General features: G+C 37.0%; 1 long non-coding RNA gene and 1 other non-coding gene across 2 annotated transcripts in view; one reads left to right on the top strand and one right to left on the bottom strand.

Annotated features, from left to right (window-relative positions):
- LOC143676327 (uncharacterized) overlaps nt 1-25,525 on the bottom strand; it is a 256,750-nt gene that overhangs the window by 163,119 nt on the left and 68,106 nt on the right. Inside the window, exon 2 of the long non-coding RNA XR_013172005.1 lies at nt 24,193-24,239. This is a non-coding gene — a long non-coding RNA (uncharacterized LOC143676327). The remainder of the gene's footprint in view (nt 1-24,192; nt 24,240-25,525) is intronic.
- Nucleotides 12,474-12,590, top strand: LOC143678347 (U5 spliceosomal RNA). The gene has a single exon (XR_013173161.1). It is a non-coding gene; the product is annotated as a U5 spliceosomal RNA (small nuclear RNA).

The following is a 25,525-nucleotide window of genomic DNA, read 5'->3' as shown; positions in this document are numbered from 1 at the left end:
CCATCTCGATGGACAGAAGATATTCTGAATCGGTCCTGTAAACACCCCCAGGATTGGTATGTATGTGCTTGGGGTCTAGGGTTGGGGTGGTAAAAATCAGAACTGCATGAATCAAGCATCCAAAGTTCTTGCCAGAACAGAATAGCATGTTAACATCTTCAACAAGTGCAGTCTCTTGAGAAAAATAAGTAATTGGGTTGAATCAAGTGAGGGCATGAATTAATGTGATTCTCAAACCTCTCTCTTCCTTTCCACTCTGGCAGTCCTTAAATGGATTTTGATCTGAGGGAACCTAAATTTTAGTGAAGTCTCTCACACTTGTCTCCCCTTTCCAACTGCAGCTTATCTGATTGGAACTTGTGAGAAAATGGCTCCCAGTCAGATTTTGACAAATTGTACTCTGTATATCTTTCCACACTTTGATTAGCCTTAGCTTATACAAGAAATGCAAGTTTTTATAATGCATTTAAAAACTTGGTGGTGAGAACTATTTTGCTTACTATTAAACTGAAACAAATGGTTGTCTTTAAAAGGGGAGGTTAACACCTCAAATGAAGGCATTGAAATGTGGTCTTCTAATTAAGGGTATAAGTGTAAGCCTAACTCAACACCCACTTTCATTTTCTAAATCTTGATATTATTCTCTCACCATACATTAATCTAAAAGCAGAAGATTAACATGGTCGGAATCTATGGATATGGACCGACTTTGAGTATTTTAATAAGGACTCATTAACATACGCTTCTCTACTTGAATATGGAGTTAAGAAATAAAACCAAAGAGTAAACAGATAGGTGCCAAAAATGTCATTTATCACAAAGTGACTAAGTAGGTAGATGTGGCTTCTGCCTACGGAAAAAGTTCTTCTAATACGGAGCCCCAGAACTAAACCAACTGACTCACCCACGCCATGGGCGCTACTGGACAGGACGGGCCTCCCTCCACACCCAGCCCAGCAAGAGTACAGCCTTCACTGGAAAAGAGGCTCCTACTCCCTGTAAGCAATTGGCTCCCAAGAAGGATAAAGGAAGGAATAGATCCAAGCATGCCCAGTTTATTTTAGCTAAACCTGCCAGTAGGATAAGTACCGAGTTCCCTGGGAATTGGGGAGTGAAGACACAGAGAGAGGCTAGGGAGACACAATGGAATGGGAAAGAAGCGTTATTTTTTCACAATACTGCAAACTATGCTGTCACTTGGATTGTGGGGGGGAGGGAAGGAGGGGGAGGGGGAGGGAACTGCCTAATATAATCCTTATATAGAATTTCTAAAAATATCTGAAACTTACCAATTAATATCACACCATTAGATGTCTCACACTGCAATAGTCAACATCCAGAGATAGAAAAAAGATATTTATATTTTGACAGAACTTTACAACGGTCTGTTTTAGCAAAATACCTTATAGTCAGAGGAAGGAAAGAAAGAAAAAGTCAAATTTCAGGGAAAAGGTGCTATTTTGGTCAATTTGATAGAGAAATTTCTGGAAAAATCTACTAAATTTACTCTTTTCCTTCTGCCATTCATGTGATTTATGAGAAGTTCACCTAAACTATATCGAGGTCGGGCTTGGAATTATTCATGTTGACAATCTGGGTAGCAAACTATTTGCACGTCTAGTGAGGTTGCTTAAAAAAAAATCACATTTTCCATCCTGCTAGCTCTCCAGATTGTTCCTCTCACACTGGTTGGATTTATCTATTTTTAAATCATTTTAGGATTAAGTTAGTCACACCCTCCTTCCCACCTGTAAATACGACAAAATTTAACCACGAGACCTTATCCAGATTACGATCATATGGAACCTCCAGCCAAGAGGCTCCCAGCATTGAGAGGCACAATTATTTTTTAGTGTAAACAATAGGTTCTGTTCTTAACCAAAAATAAATCTGAAGTACTGGAATGAGGGTCATATATGTTTAATGAAATTGCTAAAGTATTACTGTTCAAAATCCTTCAAGGCATTTACCAAGAGAATGACTTATTTTAAATCTTCATACAACATGCGTACCTGATAATTATAACTTTTGGAGATCCCTATTGAACGGTGGCAAGTAAATAATGTGGGCCAGTTATAAAGGTTGTCATCAGTGACTGACTGGAGAGGAGCAGAGCCAGTGAAGGAAGATGCACAGGAACTGGTATGTTACTGTAGTTATTTTATGAACATCTAAGAAATTCTTTGGGGAGTTATGTCAACCCCAAAGCTATTTGCATACATTAGCTATTTGTGTACATTAGCTATTTAATCAGCTTCGTCTTCCCTCAAACTCCACGGAACAGTCTTATTTAGGAAACAGAATGAAATGTGGGATTCTGTCTAAGACTCCCACTGAGGGTATACAAGATTCATCCCCTTCCCACTAAAAACAGTCCTCTGGTAGAAAGAAAGCAATATGATGTATGAAGATAGCAAAGCATTTTGCCCCACCAACCCCCCAACTCTCCTCTGTAACCCTAGAAGATCAAAATGTAAAGGAAGAGACCCATCCTGCCCTCACTTGAAAGAGGTAAAATGGGAGGTTTCCAAATATTCCTTCTCTTGCCAAAGTCACATCTCGGGTAAGAAGCAGAGTCAGAACTAGAACCAAGGTTTCCTGACCCAAAGCCAGTGGTACCACCATTATCAGATATCTGACAAGAGGAATTTGAATATTAGAAGAATAAAAGGAAAAAGAGCACATTTTTATACCCTAAACCCCACTAAAAGAACAGCTTTTCCAAAAAAGAATCATTTACCAAGGATTTGATTTAGAGCTTACATTTGAATGGTGACTTCTTGATACCTGAAAATGTCAGTAATATGACTCAGTTTTTCCAATCTCAAGAAAATAGATCTCTATTTAAATCTCTTAGAACAAAACCCTGTCTCTACCATAAAGATGATTCAGTGATCAGATGTGGGAAATACTGGTCCAGGGGACAAGAAAAGGAAGCAGAGGGTCTCATTTCAACTGTCATATTTTGGTATATTGTAAAGAAATTCCAGATCAATTATTGATAGGGTTTATGGGATGACTTGCTTCATCAGAAAGTAGCATGTTCTTCATAAATGTGTATTAATCCAAATAAGGTAGCTCTGTCTTTGTTTATAACCATCTGTTAAAAATGAATTTTTATGAGTTGTCTTCTCAACACAGAGAGAAAACAGATGTACGTTTAACCCCAAACCGCAGACTCACTCAGCCTATTCTAAAACTTGATAAGCTGCCTATGATGTCATATATACAAATTAAAAATAAATCTATTTGCTTTGTGCTTTTATAGTTCAATATTTCATGTAGAAATAAAGTCTACAAATAAAACTGTTTAATTTTCAAACCTGATACAGCCCCAAGTCACCCTTCCTATAAACTTGCGTTATCACTGAACCTTTATTTTTAACACTTTAAAATAATTAAAATTGACTTGGGCTTTCTGAAAATGTTATTGTCCTGAGATGACAGTGAACTGAAAGGCCCACAAAAGAGGAACAGAGTTTTCAGAAGTGAAGATTCTCTGACCTTACTAGGTTTACAGCTTTGAGGAATCAGTGTTGCCGGCAAACTTGTATCTGAAGAGTTCCAGGTACGTTACATAGCTCAGTGGCAAGAGGAGGCATTAGGTTGTTTCCTGTTAGTTGTGAAACATTGGAAGACTTTGTGCAAGTATGGTCAGAAAGTCTCCCAAAGTATTGAAAGAATCAATAAATCTTTCTGAAATTGTTTGTTCATACAGTGTGGGCATTCCATCGGAGCAGGGCCTGGATTTTATATTGCCTTGCTCCTCACAGCCCAGTGAAGGGGGCCCCCAAAATGCTTGTCAAAAGTAATGAGGAGAATGACTAAACATCATCATGGTTAATGAACAACTAAATAGAAAGAACTCTTGGCTTCTTTATTGCTACAGAGAGCACTAGCTTTAGAGTTGGAAGATATTGGATTCCAGGCCTGATTTTTAGCTTTGGGAGTTATTTAACCTGAGGTTCCGATTCCTCATCTATTTATTAGCAGAGAAAGTATCTTCAGGCAATGGGATCTTCCCTGCCTACCTCTGAGTTGTAGCTAGGGTCAGTAACATAGGTAGTGTGTGAAAAAGTACATTGTAATGTGCTATACAAGGTTAAGTTATTAATAGAAGGAACTTGGGACTAATATCTTTATCATTTTCCTTCCCAAGATCCTGAATGTTTCAAGTTGTTGGGTTTGTTTATTTTGCTTTGATGAATGGTTTTAGTGATTATCATCTTTGAGCTGCGAAAACTGATGAGTTGAAAAATAATTGCTAAGAAAATATAAATTCTATGCTACGTCCACAGCACCACTTCCTCTCCCCAAGTGCAATATCCACAGCCCACAATTCAGTTTATTGTCAGGGTGGCTATCACATGAAAGAATGCATGTTCCTTATGGAATTACTTGTGTTCAATTTAATGCAGTAGCTCCAAAAGGCACATTGCTATGACCCACCTATAAGACAAAATGCTTTTTTCGTAATGCTGTGTGAATTTTTCACTTTGCGGAGGATTTTCTTTGCAAACTTTAAATCCCAAACTGGCTTTCCTTTGTAATTCCCCTTCAATGAGGGGCTACTTCTTTCCACGTACACACATTTTTGGGTGTGTATTTTGGAAATGAAAACTTATTTGCTATTATCCTAAGAAAAACTAAATTATGACAGTTAAACTGCTACCAAAAGCTACCCAGAAAATTTTCCAAAGGCAAATATAAATTATTTGAGGCTATCCAATCTTACCTTCAACTTATCTACTCCTCTCTAGGAAAATAACTTTATTCTTTTGGTGCTGATATCTGTCCTTTTAGTTTGCCTTCTTTTCTGCTGCTTAGAATCCACACTCAATTTGATCATATTAATGCGGTGACAATCTCGAATTTAAAGTGCATTTTTAAAAGTCCACTAAGGAGCTTGTTTTAAAAGTAGAAATTCTCAGGTCCTTCTGCCAGAACTGCTACTCAGTAAATCTAGAGAAAAGCATGGGAACACATGTTTTAAAGGAACATTGAAGGTGTGCCTTCGGTACATTTGGAGAACCACAGATCTCAAAGAGATCTGGGTGGTCCCACACTGAGTCCCCACATCTGATCATTCACTTGGCCTGACCTTTGTCTTAGTCCTGTGACTCTTCAGAGAATCTTTAATGTCTGGACCTTGCCAATGGGACCCTTTCATCTCAAAGGTCCTCAAACAATTCAAATGCATTTTATTTTGGACCTTATTTATACTGGATATAAATAATGCAAGGCCACCAAGTTGCCCAAATTAAGATAAACAGACACACAAAGAGCATTTATAAATGTAACCTACTTACAGTTAGTGGGATCTTTATTTTTCAAAACCTAATTCAGCTTCCCTTTCTAAAAAGTGTTGCTCATAAAACTCAGCTGGGGCAATTAACTCCTCTATGTATTCAATCAGATTCTCATACCAATTAGGATAATTGTCAGTACAATTTAAACAGATTCCTTAATTATAGCTACAAATATCTATCTTGGAGAAAACAAGTCCTAGAGATTTGACAGAAACGTTTTCTGTAAAATAGGAGGTAAGCACCAGTTTCCATGCCTTACAGGAGTGGAAAAATCTCTCTCTTCTAGCACCCATTGGCAGGTCATAAAGAATACCCATTATCTTTGCTCCTAACACGAAGTTCAGATCTACATTTTTTGGTGTCAAATATTTGGGTACACATCGTCTCACATCGACACTGGCTAGAAAACAACATCTCTGATCATTAATTAAAAATTAATGTGGAGATGTCTCAGGTTTTTTCCACATTCATTTTTATTCCTGGTTAAGGAAATATTTGTCTAAGAAGCAGACAGGGCATGATCTTGCTGGTCTGTGAGTTAGCTACTCCTTTGCTTCTGTCAAGTCGTGATATAAAGCAGCATGCTCACTTATTCCTGTCTGACAGCAATGCACATGGAGGAAAGACGGACCTTAAACACATGCAGAAGGAGTTCAGAGGTGTTAAGTTCAGTGAAAGTCCAGAATCCCCCTAAGCACAGGCCAAGTGATCAATGTTTTGAGATACGCCAACATATACAGGGAGGGAGAAATGCAGAATCCATCATCTTTTTTTGAAAGCCAAAATACATTTTGCCATGAACTTTCCCCTTTCACACAGAAATCTAAATGCATGTCAGGAGAAATTTAACAAAACAGCTCAAATCTGTCAAATTTTATCATGGAGGAAGTTATCTGAAGAATAGTATTCAATTTGGTTAGCACTTCTATTGGCCCATGGGGCACCTAGAAAGCAAACAGGTGTTCATGACACAGAAAGGACATTGTTCCCAAATAAATGTCAAGAGCAACTTGGCAGTCCAACGTTTGTCAAGGTTAGTTGAAATCAACATCAATAAACAGTTTTAAACTTTTTAAAGCATTCTAGAACTTTACCTACTCTTTGAGACCAAAGGAAAAAAGCTTTGTTTTGTCCAGAAACTAAATTTTCTATAGCACATAATCTAACTCAACCTGACTGAATAGATCCTCTAAACAGTCCAAACACAGGGAACCCAGAAAAAACATGGAAACCTTTTATCCTGTATAGCTTAATACAATGCCTGGATAAATCCAAAAATACATTACCCAGATAATCAAAAAGTATGGACAAAGTCTCTTGAGGGATGGGAGAAAAAATGCGGGACTTTTAAATTTTACCACTGGGGAATCCCTGGGTACTGTGTCAAACGTTATGGACACCAAAATCAATAGACCAAGCCCTTGATCTTGGTCTTGTGAAGTTATGTATATAGCGGAGAAGTTTAGCCTACCTGTAGGTATGTCTAAGAGTCACCTCCACAGGACCTCTGTCATTGTTCAGATGTGGCCTCTCTCTCTCTAAGCCCAACTCTGCAAGTGAAATCACTGCCCTCCTCACTATGTGGGACATGACATCCAGGGGTAAAAGTCTTCCTGGCAGCATGGGAGGTGACTCCCAGGGATGATCATGGCCCTGGCTGCATGGAATCAACAATGCCACCCTGACAAAAAGGGGGAAAAGAAGTGTAGCATATAAGGTATCAGTGGCTGAGAGAGCTAAAATCGAGTTGAGAGGCTACTCTGGAGGTCACTCTTAAGCAAGCTTCCATTAGACATTGCTAACCAATCATTACTTGCCAAACCCTAACCAAAACCATTCCTGCCAATCCTAAAGCATACCTAGGGCATTATATAAGATTCTACAAAGGTTCCATGCACTAAGGTAAATTTCCAGAAATCTACAACCTCCAGATGGGTCCCTGAACCAGATAATTACTGAAATGCAGAGGGGCCAGCCTCTTCAGAACATCAACTAGTTCCATCCCCCTATCCCATATTAGTGACAACCCTTTCCAACATGAAAAAGTTAGGATGGGCATAGCCCAAATACCCCTAAAGAGTGGGAGAAAGATCAAAGTTGATGGTGGAGTCATACAGAGAAGGTAGAGTTTAACAAATGAGTATGAATGTGTAATCATCATATTGATATTTCTTTTGGTCTCCAGTACCTTAGAGCAGCTAGAAGTAAAAACCTGAAATTGTGGAATGGTAACCCATACCAAACTCTGAAATCTGATCTATAACTAATTGCTGTGATGCATTTTGAAGTTTATTGCTTTTGTATATATGTTATATTATACAGCCAAAAAAAAACCCGTTTTTAAAGAGAGAGTATAGAATGGTAAAGATGGAATCTTAGGAATCAAGATATTTCATTCCTACTTTGTAGAGGTGGAAATGATTGCCCAAGGTGGTGAAATGATCACAAAATTGATCTATGAAAAAGTGAGACTAGAACCGTAACATTTTAGTTTCTATACAAGTTCCATCTCTTCTCACAGCCTCTTAGTAAAAAGAACTCTGCTGATTTGAAAGGATTATGTGTCCTAGAAAAGCCAAGTTTTAATCCTGATCCATCTTGTGAAGGCAGCCATTTCTTTTAATCCCTATCCAGCACTGTAGGTTGAAAATTTGATTAGATTATCTCCCTGGAGATGTGACGCACCCAATTGTGGGTATTAACCTTTGATTAGGGGGATATGTGACTCCACCCATTCCAGGTGGGTCTTCATGATTCATTATTGGAATCCTTTAAAAGAGGAGACATTTTGGAGAGAGCCATGAGAACCATGAGAGGTCATGCAGCCAGAGACCGTCAGAGATGAAGAAGGAAAATGCCCCCCGAGGGAGCATCATCAAACAGGAAGCCTGGAGAGAAAGCTAGCGGACATTGCCATTTGTCATGTGCCTTTCCAGTTGACAGAGAACCCCTGAACTTCACTGGCCTTCTTGAACCAAGGTGTCTTTCCCTGGATGCCTTAGATTGGACATTTCTATACCCTTGCTTTACTTGGGACATTTTCATGGCCTTAGAACTGTAAACTTGCAACTTAATAAATTCCCCCTTTTAAAAGCCATTCCATTTCTGGTTTATTGCATTCTGGCAGCTAGCAACCTAGAACAGGAACCTTCTCTTGAAGGTTGTTATAATTTTTCTTTCACAGTCTCACCTGCTTCTCTGCCTAGTCAATTATAATAGATAATGGAAGCACTTCAAACGGGGCCCAAACTGGGCTGAGTTAGATTGCCGGTATATTACAGAAATAGGATAAAGCAGGGGTCTATACTCCAGCATGTAATGAGTCTGAACATGTAATGCAAATGGAAGATGCATGCCCCGTGGGGACTTACCTTGTGGTAAGCTGGATCACAAAGGGGTTTTCAGCACTTGTTTGCCACAAGGGCATGTTAGCCCATAACTTCCAGATCGTCCTTAATTTTTTCAGGAAAGCCAAATATCCAAAAGTTTAAGTCTTTTAATTCTTAAATTGCAAGAGTCAAATAAAACATATCTGCAGGCTGCATTTAGACTGTGAGCTGCCATCTTGCAATTTCTAAGAGGAGCATGTCTAGTCAAAGCAGAATAGTTTATATTTTTAGGAAGAAAAGCCTTTACTTCTCTAACATAAAGGGCATTGTCTAAGTTTGCCATAGGAAATCTGAAGTTACTAGTTAAGGTTTGGGTTATTTGTGAATAGATCTTCGAAGGTCCTACTGAGATGAAGCCAAATTGAATAAAGGTGGGCCTTAATCCATATGAGTCCTTATAAGGTAGAGGAAATTCAGACAGGCAGTTATCAGAGAAAGTCACAGAAGAAGACCAGAAGACATATCACATGTCGCCATCAGAAATGCAAACCAAGGAACCAAAAAAATTGTGGAAAGCTAGCACCAGAACATTGCAGACTCTGAAAGAAAGCATGATCTGTAATAACCTACATTTGAAAACAGGATGTGCTTATCTCCTAAAAATTCCATGTTCTTCACCACTAAAGAAAATTCATGTCCTTCAAATGTGTGTTGGCATCTTTTACACATGCCCCACTGTGACAATCGCATATAAGTTGGTGACAGAGAAAGTAATTAGGTTTCCATGTAGGGAAGACAGGAAAGGTGTCTGGAGAGGTCACATTGAAGTTGAGAAACCAGGCACGAGCAGTTCTGAAAAGAGAATGCTCCATACTGAAGGAACAGTAAGAACCAGGCCCCAAGAAGGGAATGAGCTTGGCATACTTCAAGAACAGAAGGCAGCAATGGTGAACAAGCTGTAGATGCACAGGATGAGGTCAGCAATGTAGGTAAGGGCAAATATTGTAGTCTAGCATGCCATGCTAGAGTTCAGGCATTCTTCTGGATGCAATAAGAAATTGGAGGGTTTTCAGCAAGGAAAGCAACATGTTGGTTTCGGTCCTGGAAAGGTCAATGGTGTTGTTAATGAAAATGTGAATAGTGGGAAGGTAGGGACAAACAGAGAAGCAGGGGTGGCATTTAGGTATTATTTCAGTATTTAAATATCCTGGACTATGCTTCAGTAAATACGTCATCCCTCTTGCCAAAATGCTATGCCTCTTATCTACAGGAGGTGGTAGCCAGTGCCATGCCTTATCACACGAATAAGTCAGTTAAGTGATCCCTCTGACATTGGCATAATATTGGCAAAGACAAATTCATGATTATTAGTATCTGATAGCATACCATAAACAGTTCCTGGAATATCATTTGATATGGGAAATCAATTTATAACCACCAACTTAAAAGGTCCTGACAAGAGTGAAGGAGATATAATAACTGTTTGGGGAATGGTTCAAAGAGAAGAAAAAATTAAGAAGAGTATTATATGACACCCCAACTCACGTTATGAACAACTGTGGGTTTCTTCTTTATTAATTTTGATATTGCCAAACATGTATAGTGGCTCTCATTATACATCAGCCAGGTTTTCACTATGCACTTTATCTTTTCTATTTTCTTCCCAGAAAGTAGCAACATTTACTTTTTAAATTGTAAATTGGACAAACTTAAAATAGAAAGTGTCCTTCCCCAAAATGCCAAGCAGACTTTCTTTTAAAATGTTGGGAAGTAGTAAGGAAATGATCACTCACAGAATAATTTAACTTTAAATGCAGCCAGAAAATACTTACAATGATTAAAAGTTATAAAAGACCACCATGATAAATCTTAAGCCAGTAAATTTGAAAATCAAGGGGTGAATGGGTGAATTGTAACAAATATACCACACTAATGTAAGGTGTTAAGAGGGTGACTTATGGGTACTCTGTATTTTATGTATTTTATGCATGATTTTTTTGTAAACTTACAACTTTCTTAATAACAACAAACAGAAAAAGGGATAAGTAAACCTTCCAGTCAACCAAGAAGGCAATGTAAGACACTCCAGAGTTACACTCCCCCACAGAATCTTTGGTCAACTAACAAAATCTGGCAGTCAACTTCCTCAAAACTCCAGAAATAAGTTATAGGGTTTGTCGTAGCTAGATGAGTGCCAAAACAAGAAAATGCAACTTACTGCTTGTAAGAGAAGCACGTAGTAAAGTTGCTGACCTCTCCAGCATCTCTGACATGGAAAGGTGCAGAGTCCACCTAAGTTCTTGTAGTAGGTCTCTGACCCTGTTCCAGAAGGAAGTACCAACCCCTATGCCACTTCTGGGTGCCCATAGGTCATTGCTAGTCTAGCTGGTGGTAGGCTGAAAGACTGAACCAGCAAACTCGTCTCTGGCTTGCCCTCCTAGAGCCTGTCCTGCAGGCACAAGCAGCTTGCTCACAGGTTAAGCCTGTAAGAAACGAATCATCACAGGCTGGGACAAACGATTATCAACTTTAAGACACACAAAAGGGTATTCAGAAAGGAAAAGGGGATCTATTTCACAGTTATGCAAGAGAGCACACAGACAAGGGGGAAAGTCCATTTCAAAGGGAGTGAAGATTAGAATTCCAATAAGCAGGGAGATTCCCTAAGGTCATGAGAAAGAACTAGCCAAGGACAAGAGGCAGGCTCTGAATAGGCTCAATTAAGACAGAGAGGGCCCTACACTTCGCCTTTGCCTTGGGCTGATCTTCTTGATAAGAGGGCTAAGTTTTGGAGATCATCCAAAACAGGCAATTTTCAAAGACTGTGAAGGGTATTTTCTTGGCTTTGTTTTCTTTTGTGAAGCCCCTGTACTCAAGGAGATCTCTGTCCACCACTAACTGCAAATTTAAGGAACAGATAGCTCAGGGGCTGAATCCTAGAGCTAACACTTTAAAATTATTAAAATGTATAGTGTGTGACAAACAAATAGAAAAGGATGGCCCATCCAAAAGAACAAGATGAGAATCCAGAAACCATCAATAAAGAGCAGCAGGCTTTGGACATAACTGGCAAAGACTTTTTAAAAATGAATCTCAATATGCTCAAGGAAATAAAGGGAACAATATGAGGATCTCAAAGTGATAGAATTTTTTAAAAAGGAACCAAACAAATACGAGAATGGAAGGCTGCAATAACTGAAATGAAAAACTCCCTAGAGGGTTTCAGCACCAGACTGAAGCTGGAAGAAAAGAATTAGTAATCTTAAAGACAACTGAAATTATTCAGGCTATAAGCAAAAAAGGAAAAATAATTTTTTTTTAAGTGCACAGAACCTGAAGGAGCTACTGGATACCATCAAGCATCCCAATATGCACATTACGGGAGTCCAAGAAGGAGTAAACAGAAAGGGGCAGAAAGAATAGTCAAATAAATTATGGCTGAAAACTTCCCAAATTTGATGAAAAACATGACTATGCACATCTAAGGACCCCCCCTCACAACAAACCTCAAAAAGAATAAACTCAAGGAGAACCACATCCACATGCATAGCAATCAAACTGTCCAATGCCAAGGACAATAAAAATGAGTTCTAAAAACTGCAAGAAAAAGAATAAGTTATGTTAAGAGAATTCCAATTATGTTAAGTGCCTAATTCTCATCAGAAATATTGAGGGCAGGAAGGCAGTAAGACAAGATATTTAAAGTATTGAAAGAAAACAATTTTTAATTAAGAATTTTATATTTGGTGAGACTTTTATAAAAATAAGGGAGAAAATAAGACATTTACAGAAACAGCACTAGACAATTCAAAGTGGCATTAAAAAAATAAGGATTTATATCAGGTTTCTTTTTAGATCATATAAATCTTTCACCTTTTACTAAAGATTTCTGTGGAGAGAAACAATAACGAGCTATAAGACTAATTTTTTGAGGTCTTGCTTCTGGAAGGCCAAATATAAACTGCCAGAAAACAGAAACTTAATTTATTAATAAACAAAGAAGCACCTGAGTAATAAATAAGCTTTATGCATTTAAAAAAAAGAAAGAAAAGGAATAAGGATCTATGATAAAGGCAGCCATGTGGATAATTTAATGCCAGTACTATTGTATTTTTTGGTACATAACTCTACTTTTTACTTCTTACAGGTTCTAGAATGCACATACATAAAAAGTAATTATCAATCTGCGGTCTTGGGCATGCAAAATACAAATATAAATGTAACAAGTACAACAAAAATGGATAAATGGAGGAGTATAAGAATGGTATATATGTCGTTGGAGTTATATTGTATCAAGTCAAACATCATTTTTATAGGTTGAGAATGTTAAGTTTTAACCCCATGATAAAAAGAAAATACATGAAACATATACAGACAGAAGTGAGAAGGAATTCAATTGTATAACACAAACAAATTAAGTATATGAAAGTAGGTGTTAACATAAGAATTGAGGGTAAGAGAAGGTATAAGACTTAAAAAGACAAAATGGCAGAAGAAAGTCCTGCATTATCAATTGTTACTCTAAATATAAGTGGATTAAGCTCTCCAGCCAAAAGGCAGAAATGGGCAGAATGGAGACTCACATTAAATTTAAAGACACAAGTAAGTTGAAAGTGAAAGATGGAAAAAAAATACAATTAGTAATTAATAGTAATTAGTAAACAGAAGAGCTGGGGTAGCTATACTAATATCAGATAAAATAAGCTTAAGCAAAACACTTTTGAAGGATAAAGAGACTTTATCAGTTTACTGATAAAGGGGTCAAATCAAGAAGAAATAACAATTAGGAATATATATGCATCTAAAGGCAGAGCCCAAAAATAAATGAAGCAAATACTGACAGATTTCAAGAGAGAAAGATGTTTCTACATTAATAGATTTAAATACATCACATTCAGTAATGGATAGAACACCTAGAGAGAAGATCAGTAAGAAAAATGAAGTCTTGAACAATACTCCAAACCAACTAGACCTCACAGACATATATAGAATGCTTCACCAAACTGCAGCAGAATATTCATTCTTCTCAAGTGCACATGGATCTTTTCCAGGATAGACCAGATGTTAGGTCACAAAACAAGTCTCTAATTTTAAAAATATTGAAATCATACAATATATTTTCTCTAACTACACTGGAATGAAATTAGAAATCAGGAACTGAAGGAGAATTGGAATATTCACAAATGTGGAAATGAAACAACATACTCTTAAACAACCAATAGGTTAAAGCATATCTTGCTATAGAAAATTGATAAATATCTTACAGTGAATGAAAATTTAAAAATACCAAAACTTAAGGGATGCAAAGATATAGCTGAGAGGGAAATTGATAGCTATAAGTGTTTACACTAAAAAAAAATCTCAAATCAGTGACCACATCACACAACTGGAGTATCGGGGTGGGGGGGTGGGGGTGCGAAGCAAACTAAACTCAAAGCAAGCAAAAGGAAAGGAATAAAGATTAGAGCAGAGATAAATGAAATAAAGAATTTTAAAAAATAGAGACTCAACAAACTGAAAGTTGGTGCTTTGAAAAGATTAATAAATTGACAAACCTTCAGCTAGACTGACAAAGAGAGGACATAATTAAAATCAGAAATGAAAGGAGGGACATTACTACCAATATCACAAAAGTAAATTTTAAGAGGATATGATGAACAACTGCATACTAACAAATTAGATAATTAGATAATCTAGATGAAATGGACAAGTTTCCAGAAGTCTCTAGAAACACACAACTGCCTACACTGACTCAAGAAGAAATTAGATTAACAAACCAATAACTAGCAAAGAAATTGAATCAGTTCTCAAACCTCCCCCCAAAGAAAGTCATGACCAGATATCTTCACAGATGAATCCAAGAAGAATTAACACCAATTTTTGCTCAAACTCTTCCAAAAAAAAAAAAAAATGGGAGAGGAAGGAACACTCCCTAATTGATGCTATGAGGTCAATATTACCTTATTACCAGAGCCAAATAGATACCACTGGAAAAGGAAATTACAGGCCAATATTCCTTATGACTATCAATGCAAAAATCCTCAACAAAATTCTAGCAAACAGAATCCAAGATCACTTTAAAAGGATTATACACCATAATCAAGTAGAATTTATACCAAGTATGCAAGGGTGGTTCAGCATAAGAAAATTAATGCAATGTGCCACATTAACAGAACAAAGGAAAAAAAAACAACAATCATCTCAATTGTTGCAGAAAAGGCATTTGACTAAGACCAACACCCCTTCTTGATAAAAAAAAAAAAAACACTTAGGAAACCTAGGAGGAGGAAACTTCAACATGATAAAGACTGTTTATGAAAAACTCACTGCCAGCATCATACTCAATGATCAAAGACAAAGCTTTCTCTCTAAAATCAGGAACAAGATAAGGATGCCCATTGTTATTCAGCTGGAAGTTCTAGAGCATTTGGGTGAGAAATAAAACTGGAAAGGAAGAAGTAAAATTTGCCCTAGTTGTAGATGACATGGACCTACATGTAGATTCCAAAACACAAAAACAAAAACAAAAAAAAAAACCCAAAGTCACAAGCACTAGTAAACAAATTCAGCAAAGTGGTGGGATTCAAAATCGACAGACCAAAATTAGTAATATACTTATTTGAAGACAAAAATCAACCAAAAATTGCATTATTAATAGCAACTAAAAGAATAAGCTATCTAGGAATAAATCTAACCAAGGATTTAAAGAACTTGCACACCAAAACCTACAGAACAATGCTAAAAGAAATCAAAGAAGACTTGAATAAATGGAAGGATATTCCATGTCCATAGATTGGAAGACTAAATGTTAAGATGTTAATTCTACCTAAAGTGATTTACAGACTCAATGCAATCCCAATCAGATTTCCAACACTCTTTTTTGAATAAATAGAAAAGCTAATGTTTTGGTTCGCTAAAGCTGCCCAAATGCAGTCTCTCAGAAATGGGCTGGCTTTTACAATGGGGATTTATTAACTTACAGTTCACAGTTCTTAGGCCATGAAAATGCCCATCTCAAGGCATCAACAGAAATGATATCTAGACTCTGAAGACAGGCTGCTGGCATCTGAGACACCTCTATCACATGGAAGGCACAACACAGCCAGCATCTGCTGTTACTTTCAGCTTCTGGTTCCAGTGGCTTTCTCTCTGAGCTTTTTTGGATCCTCTCCTAGCTTCTCTGGGACTTTTCTCTATAAGCTTCTCTTATTGTCATCTCTTAGCTTCTGTATGTGTTTTATACTCTTATAAAGGACTCCAGCAAGAGGATCAAGAGGTGTGTCACATCTCAATTAAAATAATCTAATCAAAAGGCCCCACCTACAATGTTCTACATCTCAAAAGAAATAATGTAATCAAAGGGCTCCACCTATAATAGTTCTACACTCACAAGCATGGAGTAAAAGAACATGACCTTTTCTGGTGAACACAAACTCTCCAAACTACCACAACTAACAATAAAATTTATACCAAAAGACAAGATCCCCCAAATATATGGGGCCATCTTGAAAAAGAAAAACAAAGGCAGTGGATTCACACTTTCCAATTTTAAATCTTACTACAAAGCTACAATAATCAAAACAGCATAGTACTGGAATAAGGACAGACATATAGACCAATGAAATTTAATTGAGAGTTCAGAAATAAACCCTCACACTACAGCCAACTGATTTTTGACAAAGATATCAGTTCCACTCAATTGGGAAAGAGTGTTCTCTTCAACAAATGGGAAACTTGATCCCCATTTGCAGAAAAAATAAAGGAGGACCCCCTACCTGATACCATACACAAAAATCAACTCAAAATGGCTCAAAGATCTAAATATAAGAACCCAAAATATAAAACTCCTAGAAAATAACATAGGGATGCATCTTTAGAACCTTGTGTTAGACAATGGTTTCTTGGACTTTTCACCCAAAGCATAGGCAACAAAAGAAGGTATGGGAGACATCATCAAAGTTTAAAACTTTTGAGTATCAGCATGTTTTATCAGGAAAGTAAAAAAATAAATAAATAAACCTATGGAATAGGAGAAAATCTTTGGAAACAACATTGTCTGATAAGTTTAATACCCATAGTATATAAAGAAACTCTCAACAGAAAACAACCCAATTTTTTTAAATGGGCAAAATCCTTAGAGATATTTGTCCAAGGAAGATATAAAAATGGCCAATAAGAGATAAGAAGATGCTCAAGTTCATTAGCCATTAGGGAAATGCAAATCAATGCCACAATGAGATACCATTTCAGACCAATAGATTGGCTACTATTTTTAAAAAAAACAGAAAATAAGAGTGGAATGTATGTGGACAAATAAGAACACTCACCCATTGTTGATAGGAATGCAAAATGGCATGGCTGCTGTCGAAGACAGTTTAGCAGTTCCTTACAAAATTAAATACAGAATTACCATATGACCTGGCATTCCACTTTTGGGTTTAAACCCAAAAGAATGGAAATCAGGGACTTGTGCCAGTCTGAAATTATTATGTACCCCAGAAGAGCCGTGTTTTAATCCTTACTTAATCTTGTGGAGATAGCTGTTTCTTTTAATCCTAATTCAATACTGTAGGGCAACAACTTTTGATTAGATTGTCTCCACAGAGATGCCCAATTGTGGGTGTGACCTTTTGATTATATAGAGATGTGACTTCACCCCTTCCAGGTGGGTCTTGATTAGTGTACTAGAGTCCTTTAAAAGAGGGAACATTTTAGAGAGAGTCAGAAATGACGGAGCCAACAGAAACGTCAGAGCAGAGGTGGCAGTCAGAGAACAGAGACATGGATGTTTGAAGATACTTGGAGGCCAGCGGTCATCGCCATGAGATATTAAGCAAGACAGAACGTGAAGAGAGTCAAGGGAAGCCAAGAGGTGAAGGCCAGCCCCAGAGAAGCAAAGTGAGGAGCCTTCACAGGAACAGAGGCTGAAAGCAACAGAGCCCAGGAGCGAGGGACCAGCAGACGCCAGCCACGTGACTACCCAGCTGACAGAGGTGTTCCAGACCCATTGACCTTTCTTAAATTAAATAATCTTTCCCTAGATACCTCAGTTTAGACATTTTCATAGGCTTAACACTGTAAACTTGTAGCTAATTAAAGTCCCCTTTTTAAAAGCCATTCCAATTCTGGTTTATCGCATTCCGGCAGCTTGCACACTAACACAGGACTCAGATATTTGCATACCAAATACTCACAGTGCCATTATTCACAGTTGCCCAAAGATGAAAGCAACCCAAGTGTTCAATCTACAGATGGATAAAGTGGTATACACACACAACGGACTATTTTTCAGCGATAAAAAGCAAAGAAGTTCTGACACATGTTACAATGTGGATGTACCTAGAAGACGTCATGATGGGCAAAATAAGCCAGTCCCAAAATGAGAAATATTGTACTCTTTCTCTGATGTTAAATAATTATAAAAAGCAAATTTATAGACTCAGAAACTAGAATACAGGTTACCAGGGTCTGGGGTGGGTGTAGGGAATGGAGACTTAATGCTTAAATGGTACAGAACTAAATCACTGGAGTGACAGATAAGTTTTGGTAATGGATGTGGTAATGGTGACACAACATTGTGAACATAATTAATAGCACTAAATTATATATTTGAATGTAGTTAAATCTACATTTATATATTTTAAGTTGTATTAATCACCAGAATAAAAATTTTAAAAACATAGGATGATACAACACCAACAGCAAACCCTAATGTAAATCATTAACTATAGTTAAATTAATATTTTTTCATCCGTTGTAACAAAAGTACCACACTAGTACAAAATACAGGTAAGAAAAACTGAGTGTGGGAGGGCAAGTGTTTTAGTTTGATAGCTGCCAGAATGCTATATACCAGAAACGGAATGGCTTTTAAAAGGGGGAATTTATTAAGTTGCAAGTTTACAGTTCTAAGGCTATGAAAATGTCCAAATTAAAGCAAGGTTATAAAAATAGCCAATCTAAGGCACCCAGGAAAAGATACCTTGGTTCAGGAAGGCCGATGACAGTCAGGGTTTCTCTCTCAGCTGGGAAGGCACATGGAGACATCTGCTAGCTTTCTCTTCAACAACTTCCCCGAGGCTCTGTCCTTTCTGTTGACTCGGTTGGTGTTTTTTTGTGGTTCTGTGGCTTTTTCCAAAATGGTTCTCTCTTAAAAGGCTCCAGTAAGCAACCCCACCTTGAATGGGTGGAGATACATCTCCATGAAAACCATCTAATCAAAAGTTACCACCCACAATTGGGTAGGCCACATCTCCATGGAAACAATAAAAAAGATACCACCCAGCAATATTGAATGAGGATTAAAGAACTTGGCTTTTCTGGGATCCATGACACATTCAAACCAACACAGCAGGTACATGGTAACTCTGTACTTTCTACATGATTTTTCTATAGACCTACAACTTCTCTATTAAAAGAAAAGAAATTATTTTCTAGAACTACACATAGAGAGGCAATAAACAAAATTGACCCAAAATGAAACAGAGATCTAAACAGAGTAATCTATTTTATTTTATTTTTTTTTACATGGGCAGTCTCCAGGAATCGAATCCAGGTCTCCAGCATGGTAGGCGAGAACTCTGCCACTGAGCCACCATTGCCCACCCGAGACTAATCTAATTTTGATGTAATATTAAAAATTTCCTTCTGTAGTGTGCATAGCAAATTTAGAGTTTAATTTTACCAAACTGCCAAGAAACAATTAATCATATGCAAACTTTCCTTGAAAGAAATCATACATTTTGTATTATAAATCAAGTATAATCTTGATAAGATAACCAAGAAAAGAGCAGTAGAGAAAATATGAAATAACATAGGTGTAAAACATCATAAAGTATCCTAATCTTAAATCTAAAAATATTTTTCATAAAAATGCATCATGGCCACATGAAATGTATTATTTACCAACAAAGTTTATTATATTTACTGATTAAAGAAGAAAAACACATATGGATCACTCAATAGTGAGTATTCACCCTTTAGCAATACTTCCTTTAAGCTGCATAACCACTTTTTGTTACATCCCCATGATTAAAACTTAATCACATGGCCACACTTAATTACAAGAACACCTGGGAAATGTAGGCTCTGTCCTGTACTGCTATCGCCTAGCTAAAATCCAAGGCTTTCTTCCTGAGGAAGACCACTGCTCTCTGCCATGTAAGACAATAAATATTGCTATATTTGGATTCTTCTCCAAACCAACCGCACCCCAAACAAAACTCTAGTGAGTATAGTATGGTGTCTAGACACAAGATCAACATTAAAAAAATCTATAGAGTTTTGTTTATGCAAACAATAGTCATTAGGAAAAGGTAAAAGAAAAAGATCCCAGTCACAATAGCAGCATATTTTTATTGCGTGTAAAATCCTAATAAAAATGGATTAGACCAATTGGGAGAAAATGATGAAATTTTTTGAAAGTCATAAACAAAGATCTGAATTACTAGCAGATTAAAAATGCCTCTTCCCAAACTTAATCTAAAGTTTAATGTGACTTCAAACAAAAGTGCAATGATATACACATGGACCCAAACAAACTGATTCTAAACTTCATATGTAAAGAAAAGAAAATAGCTAAAATAATTTTTAAAAATGAAGAGCTATTTATCTACCAAAGATTCAATTACACTAGTTAAAATGGTGTGTTACTGATACCATAATTGTCAAATAGATCAATGCACTAGAAGAGGGGGACCAGAAACCTATAAATAAAAAATAATGTGGTACATTATGTGTGGTATATGAATCAAAGAGGAACAGATATTATAATAAATTGTTAGCAAAAATGACCATCCTAAAGAAAAAAAAGTTATTTATTACTTTGCCATAGAAACATCAATTTCAGGTAAATTAAACATCCAAGTATAAGAAAAAAACCTGTAAAGTTATGGGAAAATATACCTATGACATTTGAATGGGCTAAATAAGACAATGAGAACACTAAATTTTAATTAAACTTTTAATTTTAATTATGATATTAGAATATTAGTCAAAGTTTGCAAAGAGATATTTGCAATTTATTACCCAAAGGAAGTGCCCTGAATATATAAAGAATTTCAGGAGAAGAAGACCAAAAACCCAGTAAAATGGCTTAATATAGGAACAAATAATTCACAAAACAGGAACTTGAAATGGCCAACAAACAGGAAAATATGCTAATTCTCTCTTGTTATCAGTGAAATACAAGTCAAAATAACAGTGATATATTATTTTTCTTTCATTAATCAGCAATTTTTTTTTTATTCTAACAAAATAAAATGTTGGCAAGAATTTGAGGGAAATGATACTCAGACAAAGGGAATGAAAATAGTTATAGTCACTTGGGATGTAATCAGCAATTGTGTAGGAAAATTGCAAGTATGCATGCCCTCTGACCCAGTGATTACAAAATTCTGGGGATGTGTCCCCAAAGAATTCTCACATGAGCACATAAAAAATTGTGTATTCAACACTTGAAAACCAAAAGTGGTATATAACCATATAAGATAAATTATACAGCTATTAAAGGAAACAAAATCTAATATATATTCACATAAATAAGTAGTTTAAAAGTGAGAGCATAGTATTTATGTCTAATAAAGTAAGCTATTTTCACATTCTGGCATTTATGTATATATATGTAGTATGCATATATATAAATGCTATGGATGTATATTGTAAGGAAAGTATAAACTAGAAGGGTACTCACTGACTCTTGATTGTTACCCTCTGAGAATCGAAAGGGAGAATGAGATTGAGAATGTGGTGAGGTAAACTTTATCAATCTGCTTACATATAAGAAGAAAACATGAGATGTTTTTAAAAAGTCGATTTCAAATGAAAATATAATTGTCATAATCTCCTTTGTGTTTATCTATTTTTAATGCCTCAAAAAACAAGATAGGTAGCCATGTAAGTTAATTTTGAAGAATGTATTACATAACTATTAAGTAGTTGATAAATTTCATAAATATTCTCCTTGTTGTCGAGTCCAAAATGCTTTGAGAATAGAATGCAGTCTCTTACATTAGAAGGCAGTATCTGACATTTGTGATAGTGGCGGGCAAGGAGAAATCTCAGAAATGCAAAACACACACACACACACATCACGCAGGTCCTTTCTTCAGCAGTAAAACCACCACAGGTGATATTCCCTAGCAACGGTCAAGCTTGAAAGTTTCCTTTTCACTTCTGCCAAGCCTATAAAGAGGAATCCTGGATGCAATATGTGCAAATTGTGGTGCATTTTCCAAATGAAAGCACACTAATAATCATTTACTCAAATGTAAATGACCTAGAAAGAAGTACTTGCTTCAGAATTTGTGTGCATTCAATTAAATAACGCTAACCTCTGGCCCACTAAAATAATTCACCAATATAACAGTCACACAAACAACAAATAAAGGGATTATGTCCTTGGAGTGATTTTCCAATGAATCCATAACTTGCATATCATCACGATCAGAAAGAACATTTTCCTCAAGTGTATCCTTTGAAACACGTTGTCTTAGAAAACGCACCACAGAAAGTGTTTTTCATGGTCACATAAGTTTGGAAAATACCAATTATAATTTGGCCTCTTGGATATTTAGGATGAATATTTTAGCATTTTTAAGGTTCTGAGCAGTCCTACAATTGAGAAAACTGTTTAACTCTTAAATTTGCACATTTATTTAACCAGATATTTCTTTTTATATTTTTCAATAGAAATCGGTATATTGAGGACCTTAGCATGGATAATGCCTATATTTATACTTGGGTTATAGAATTTAGGATACATACAATAAGCAGGCTAACCCACTCTGCTTTCCAGGTTTCCTCTTCCATGGCAGCCCCACCAAGGATTATCAGAGTGACAAGTTAATTTCTCTGCCTCACATAGCACCACCTTGCAAGGGCAAAGACTCATCTCAAATTCCTCGACATGGGATTCCCAGGGCAGGGGTGCCCTGTGCCCTTTGGCTGATGCCCTGATAACTTTGAGTCCTCCAGTTTCCTTATCTTCAGCTCTAGTTCGCTGAGGTGACGCCTGTCTCTGTAGATAGCAAAACCAGTGGTTACACTGACATGAAATGCTGCTTGTTGCTGCTGCTGAACTAGGACACTGCCTTCAGTGCTGACATGCAGGACCACCATGAGCGTTCTCACTACCAAGGGCATGGCCTCCAGCCACCACCCAACCACTGAGATGCCTCTGCTCGAGCTGGCATCCAACAACACAAGCCGGCACTTTGCCTTCACTCAGAGACACCTGCTCTCACACCCCCACCCACTTCCTCCCAGGCCTCACCTGGGCACCTGGGCAGGTCTGACTGACAGACCCAAGGTTGCCTCAGAATCGCTCTCCCTCTGTACTGGCCCTGACTTTGAGACAAGTATATGCACTTCATGTTTCTCTTCCCTTGGAATAATACCTCATGAGTCTTTTAGACTTATCTGAAACCTAAGACCGAATGAAGTTCTTCCACCCTGTTTATTAATTGCTTTGGAAGGAATACTGAAATAATCCTACAAATCTAAGTGAAGATGTTCTTACAACTTTCTGTGCTCTTTCATTACCCAAAAATTTCATATTTTTTAAATTCTGCTTCTTTCTCTGGCAACATGAGCACAGGTCACGTGAGTAATAGAAAACTTTAGAGTTTTCTGGGAGTGCAAGTGTGCTTTTAAGGGTTCTATTTGAATTGGGTAAATTGGTTATTTGAGATTCTGATCAATTCTACTTAAACCAGATCCTTAGCTCTACTTCTTTCAAACCCCTCTTCCCAGCTCTCAAAGTCTTTTCAATCTTATTTCTCTCTGCTACAAAGCAAGTGGACATTTAAGCATTGAACAAATACTTATTGATAACCCATTATAGGTAATCAAACACAGTGGCAGGTCCCATTGATATAGCAGTGAATAAGACACAATTCATGCTCTCAAAGAGCCTCTACAGACATTTCTCTTGTGCCATGTGACTTTCCTCAGAGTTTCACAAGCCACAGAGACTCCCATCAAATGACTGCTTTATGGTTTGCACAGCGCAAAAGGTCTAAAAGAGTAAGGGAAAAGATCTTACCTTAGCCAGTCCGGTCCCCTGGGGAAGCCAATCGCTAGGACAGTGATTGGCTAGGACAGGTCAGTGCGTCACAACCCCACAAGCCTCTCTCCACGTCAGTCTCGCGGGACACCTGCATTGACTGAAGGCATTGCTTTTATACCCTCCAGAAGGAGGGGGCTCTGCCAGTAAGCAATCTTTGTGTCCTGGCAAGCAATTGGGACTGGTTAAGATTTAACATCTCCCCTAGGTGCCTGCAGTTTCTTGTGAACATATGCATGCAAACAAGCACAGATGGAAACATAACAGACACCTGCCATGCAAACAAACAAGCATGGAAGCATAGCAAACACCAGCACACAAAGAAACAGGAGAGGAAAAGGAGGGGAATAGACAGGGAATGGGAGACAGACTCTAAGTATGTATTTGACTTCCCCGAAACACACCATTGCTCCATTCTTCCTCTATACCTTTTTCATGCTGTCCCTTCAGCACACAATGGCTTTTGTCATCTAAATTAAAAAGTACTTACCTTAAGGTACAGTTCTAATCCCAGTTCCTCCTCAGTGTGGCTTCCAGCTAGGATTGCCATATAAAACACAGAATGCTGCAGTTAAATTTGAATTTCAAATAAAGAAAACCATTTTAAATATATGTCCCTTAAAACCATCTTAATATAAGTGTTATATATATAATATTATATATGGTATATATTATATTTTATATATAATAGTAAATATTATTATATTTAATACCTAAATTATAAATATGCAAGGGAGACAATGCAAGGAGGAAAAAGATGCGTCCCTCTATACTGGAATTTATCATATGAGGGAGTCACATAGGTGTTTAATCGAAAGAAAGATATTTCGAGAAATAAACCTGGTTCAACAGAGACTTCTTAAAGTATGAGGTCTGTTATTTTTAACAAGACAAGTCACTTCTTTATGTTTCTGTTCCCTCATCTGAAAAATAGGAATGCAATGTGTACTGGAACTGGCCTCTTTTCTCAACTCACTGTTCAGTGGCATCAAGTATTGGTATATGGTTAGAGTATTTATACTATGCAAACAGAGAAAGGCTACAAATTGGGGCTTTTTTTAAACCCCTCCAGGAAACTGGTTGTCAAACATTTACTAAAGCACCACTGGTGGATAATCAAAATACTTCTTTATCTGCCATAATGTGTTGATGACAGAACAAATTAATAATATATGATCACATATGCCTTGCATAAATAGCTATAGATTATACATAAATTATAAATTACAATATAAATACATTATAAATTATAAAAGATATTATTACAATCCAGTTGAGAATAGCCTCTGTGTGTTGCTGTACTTCTGCTCTTATTAAAGAAGAAAAACATTGAAAGTGAGCGTCCCTCTAATGCCAATGTTCAAGGTCAAATAGAAGGAAGTCAAGCAAAGAGTCTGATTTTCAGTGCAGCGTGAAATAATGAGACTGATAATTCCACAAAAGCCATAAACTCCATGGGTCACATTTAAGGAGAGTAATTCCTTTTTTCTTCCAAAACAATTTTCCCCAAGCACAATTGCTTAAAAGTCTCCAAATTGACACCATAAGCTTTCCTGCGCAGCTCTAAGTAGAAATTCAATTCCATGGACAGCTGACAGAATGCTGTAATTACATCTGCTTTTGTCTCTGGTCTGATAAGAAGGGAAAGCTATCTTAGTTGTCATTCATTGCAGCTTCTGTGGACAAGAGCCACAGCAATTCATGACATACGCTCATTAGCTGGGAAATCCACATGCCACGTTCGGCCATCGTTTGTAGAAAAAAAGCAGTTTTAGAGTCTAGAAGTTTTTTTCTTTCTTTTCTTTTTCTTTTGGTTTTGGTTT

Source organism: Tamandua tetradactyla, chromosome 3 (assembly GCF_023851605.1).
Source record: "Tamandua tetradactyla isolate mTamTet1 chromosome 3, mTamTet1.pri, whole genome shotgun sequence".
Classification (NCBI taxonomy): domain Eukaryota; kingdom Metazoa; phylum Chordata; class Mammalia; order Pilosa; family Myrmecophagidae; genus Tamandua; species Tamandua tetradactyla.
The sequence above is the reverse complement of the archived record's forward strand: the minus strand, read 5'-3'. Positions and strand labels throughout refer to the sequence as shown.